General features: G+C 40.4%; 1 pseudogene across 1 annotated transcript; it reads left to right on the top strand.

Moving 5' to 3' along the window:
* The first annotated feature begins 1975 nt into the window (after positions 1-1975).
* LOC308610864 (olfactory receptor 1f45-like) lies at positions 1976-2902 on the top strand (annotated as a pseudogene). Its single transcript has one exon. The product of its transcript is annotated as an olfactory receptor 1f45-like (transcript).
* Positions 2903-4589: the final 1687 nt, after the last annotated feature.

Raw genomic sequence — 4589 nt, 5'->3', positions numbered from 1 at the left:
ATGTATGAAACCAGGCCCTCTTACCATATTGACTTGGGGGTTGGGACCAACGTTGCTTGTACTCCTGGTAGGACTATCCCAGCAAACATTGACAGGAAGTGGCTAACCTTAATGCTGGCAGGTCTCTCGACATAGAGTCTGGGTTATTTAGAGCCTCTACACCTGTTTTTGCCTTTGCCAGTTCCCAGACAATAGGAAAAACCCTACACCATCCTGCTATACTTCTTTCACCTTCTACTACCATTTCCATTATGGGAAATAGCTTACAATTAAGACCCTAATATCAACATCTACTCTTTGGAGCACAATGAAAACGTCTGCACAAATATTGTTTTGGTTTTTCCTTGATGCAACCCCTGTACCCCCACTTCTACATTCTACATCCTTTCCCTGAAGTACTTTCTTTCAATAGCTCTGGGTACTGCCAACTTCTGCCTTTCTACCTTTTAATTCTGTGATATAATTTACGAGAAAATGGCTTCAGATCTCAGAATTTTACATTGGTTTTACTAATTTAACTCTCAAAATGCTGGATATTTTATAGTCACCATACTATATACATCCTGCAACCACTCTCCTAAAAGTATTGCCTGTGACACCCTTTATCCCAGTCAGTCAAGACATTTAACCTGTAAATCTCCTCCCCTGAAATGCCATCTCCTCTCCTCTTTACTATTCGAATACTGTGTATTCTTACATATTCAAAATTCTCTATCTGACTCTTTCTGCCTGCATTAATTCCTTAAGGCTGGGATTATCACTTGGATATGCCCCCATAACTTGACTTTCTCTATGAATCTCCTTTTCCTCTTCAAAAATAATACCAAATACCAGTGATCCTGTTTTGGCCAGCACAGGGAGAAAAGTAGTCTCTTCACAGAATGTCGTACATAGCAAACTCACTAGCACGCTTAGCTCATCCAAGCCAACATTTGTGAGCTACTGCAATGACATTTTGATGCTATCCAGTTACAACGTTGAGGGAAAACTGCCAGGCAGATGCTTCAGTGCCTAGAATTAGTATAATCCTGAGAAAATAAGAGAGATCCAGAATGAATTTGAGTGAGTTGTATAAAGTTATTCGGGTAAAAGAACTTATGACTTTAAACAAATAGCTAAATCTCATTGCTTCATTTTTCCCTTCTGCTTAATGAAGCTTGTTATTTTTTAAATTTACATATTTTAAATCTGTAAGAAATGTATGTAAAGCAGGAAGACACTGCCTGGCACTTGGTTATAGTCTCAGTAAATGGTTGATAATTGAAACTTGGAAGTAAAACTAGGGAGGAATATAAAGAAAAGGGCATTTCAGCTGTTTCAAGACTATAAATGTTATGCTTTCTTTCAATCTAATCTGTCATCACCTTAATTTCTCTGAATCCCAGGTTCTTCATCTCTGATTCTTCTTCTCAGGGTCCTCACTTATGAATGATGGATGACAGAAGTTCCTGGTGGCCTAGTGGTTCGGATTCTAGGCTTTTACTGCTGTGGCCCAGGTTCAGTACCTGGTCAGGGAACTGAGATCCCACAAGCCATGTGAGGCGGCCAAAACATATATATATATATATATATATATATGAATGATATGGATTAAAAGAAATTGTGTATGTGAAAATAACTTGTATATACCAGATATTCATTAACTGTTAGTGAAGTATGAATTAAGCTGCATGAAACCAAAGATAATTAAACACAAATTAAAATTATAGAAATTAACCAGCTATTTATTTCATTAAAACTCGCTTCATAGAATTATCTAATGTGAATTAATTCTCAATGACACAACAGTATCATAAAAATTTGCTCAAATGATGACATTATCAATCTCATCTACTTTTATGTTTGAAGTGTTATTAATTAAGAAATACATTTTGGATCTGGTATCATTAAAAACTTGTACTCTCTAAACAATATATGGAGGCTAATTAAATAAATATTTCCTTTTACTTTTGACCACATTTTCTCCCCTGCAGACATGGGCAGAGACAACCAGACTGGAGTCACAGAATTCATTCTCCTGGGACTCTCTGGGCAGTCAGAGCAGGAGGAGGTTCTCTTTGGGCTGTTCTTGTGGATGTACCTGGTCACCCTCATTGGGAACTTTCTCATTGTCTTGGCTATCAGCTGTGACCGTCATCTCCAAACACCCATGTCCTTATTCTTGGCCAACCTCTCCTGTGTCAACATCTGCTTTTCATCAGTCACAATCCTCAAAAAGCTGGTGAATCACATACTGTGAAGCAAGTCTTTCTCTTACATGGTATGTACGACCCAGATTTACTTCATCATTTTCATCAACAGAGATGGGTTCCTCCACTGTGTGATGGCCTATGATGATTATACTGCCATCTGTTGCCCACTCCACTACACCATGATCATGAGGCCCAAACTCTGTGTCCTTCTGGTGGCTGCATCTTGGGTCAGTACAAATCTGCATGCTCTCCTACAGACTCTTCTCATGGTGCAACTCACATTTTGTTCCAACAATGCTGTGTATAACTTTTTCTGTGACCCTTATCCTATTCTAAAACTCTCTTGTTTGAATACCTTTATCAATGACCTGATGGTATTCACTGTGGGTGAACTGGTATTTATGACACCATTTGCATGTATCATCATTTTATATGATTACATCTTCTGTAATGTACTGAAGTTGCCATCTGCCCATGGAATAAGGAAAGCCCTGTCCACGTGTGGATCCCACCTCACTGTGGTCTCCCTGTTCTATGGGGCAATCCTGGGAGTCTATAAGCACCCTTCATCCTCGTACTCAGTGCAAGATGTGGTGACTATTGTCATCTTCACAGTGGTGACTCCTCTCATCAATCTCTTCATCTACAGCTTGAGAAATCATGACATGAAGGGAGCTTTAAGGAAACTAATTTCATATTCTATAATTTAAAACTTTTAGAACTGAGAGGACTCTTGGATAGCATACATTTTTTCATTTTACAAACCAAGAAACTGAGTCCCTATAGGTGTAAATTTAACCATGACTATTCCTGTAATTAATGATATGTGATCATGGTCATGCTTTTAAATATGAGGCTGATAGGTGCTCATAAGTCATAAAACCATTAGTTATGTATAAAAGGTGTGATTTTAAAACACTTATTTTACAGACAATAAAAATTCAGGAAAACACAGGATTGGGTCCAGCAACCCTATGAGACAGTGGCTACTATATGGTCTGAGAGTTTCAGAAAACTTTAGAGTTGGCTCTCCTCAGTGTCACCTGTCCTCTATGGCCTCACATTAGGAGATGTTAAATTATCCCCAATTTACTGAGTCACAGAAAAGTTACCTTTTCCAGGGCTGTACAACGAGCAATTATTGGTTACAAGTGGTGCTGTTACTTTCAGGGTCTTTGGTCATTACTGAATTAGTTAACTTTTCCTCTGTCTTAGGCTCAATTCCTACCTTCTCCTCTCACAGCTCAGAACCTAGCCCTGCACTATTCTTCTTCCCCCACAACCAATCTAACTTTTTGGTGCTTTATTGCCTTGCATGGGTGTCAGGGATGGGTATCAGAGGGTGGCGAGCCTCAGACAGTAGCTAGAATTCCTCATATAAATCTCGGTATCCCTTCAAATTTAGATGGGCTAAGAGAAGCAGAGGTTCCCTTAATGCTAAACTGTCCAGAGTTCCTATAACACCTTAGGAACATGAAAACATGAATTAATTACAGGATTTGGATTAGAACCCAGAACTTCTGACTCCAAGTCCAGAGTTTGTTCCAATCCATGGGGATAGTTTCCAGGAGTCCTTGCCTCTTTTCCTACTCTACACGTGAGGGTTCCCACCTCGTCTTCCCTGGTGTCCAGGGAGCACTCACCTAAATCTCCAGTGGTCATTCTTCAGAAGCCTTCAATTCCTCATTGGACTTCTCTCCTTTCTCAATCTTCTCTACTCTCGTGAAAAATCAGTACTCATTGTCCTCACTATCACCTCCTTTCCCACTTGGTCCCAACACTGACCAGCTCTTACCATGAGCACAGCAACAGGCTTATCGTGGTTCTGACTGCCTCCTGCTTCCCCCTACACATATCTGTCCTGCACACAGGATCAGTTTAATCCTCCTAAAACATTGATGACATCCTGTCAGCCACTCCTTATAGAAATATTGAAGAGGCCAGGATAAATCCAAGTATTACCTTCAAATACAAGCCCAAGATGACTCGGCCCCGAGCCATACTTACAACTTTGTTTGTCATCAACTCACATAATTATATGTTCCATGACTTTCTCCTAATTCTCTTCCTCTTTCTTTCATTCGTCTGCTGAAAAACTCCCTTGATTTTTTTTTTTTTTTGTGGTACACGGACCGCTCACAGTTGTGGCCTCTCCCATTGTGGAGCACAGGCTCTGGACGTGCAGGCTCAGCAGCCATGGCTCACGGGCCCAGCCGCTCTGCGGCATATGGGATCCTCCCGGACCCGGGCATGAAACCATATCCCCTGCATCAGCAGGTGGACTCCCAAACACTGTGCCACCAGGAAAGCCCTCCCTTGATTTTTAAAGACTCTAATAATTGTGCATTCCCCTTAAATCCTTTACTAATTACATCTCACAGACATGTACTGAGCACA

Source organism: Mesoplodon bidens, assembly GCF_964165515.1.
Source record: "Mesoplodon bidens genome assembly, contig: HAP1_SCAFFOLD_320, whole genome shotgun sequence".
In the NCBI taxonomy this organism is placed as follows: Eukaryota; Metazoa; Chordata; class Mammalia; order Artiodactyla; family Ziphiidae; genus Mesoplodon; species Mesoplodon bidens.
The sequence above is the reverse complement of the archived record's forward strand: the minus strand, read 5'-3'. Positions and strand labels throughout refer to the sequence as shown.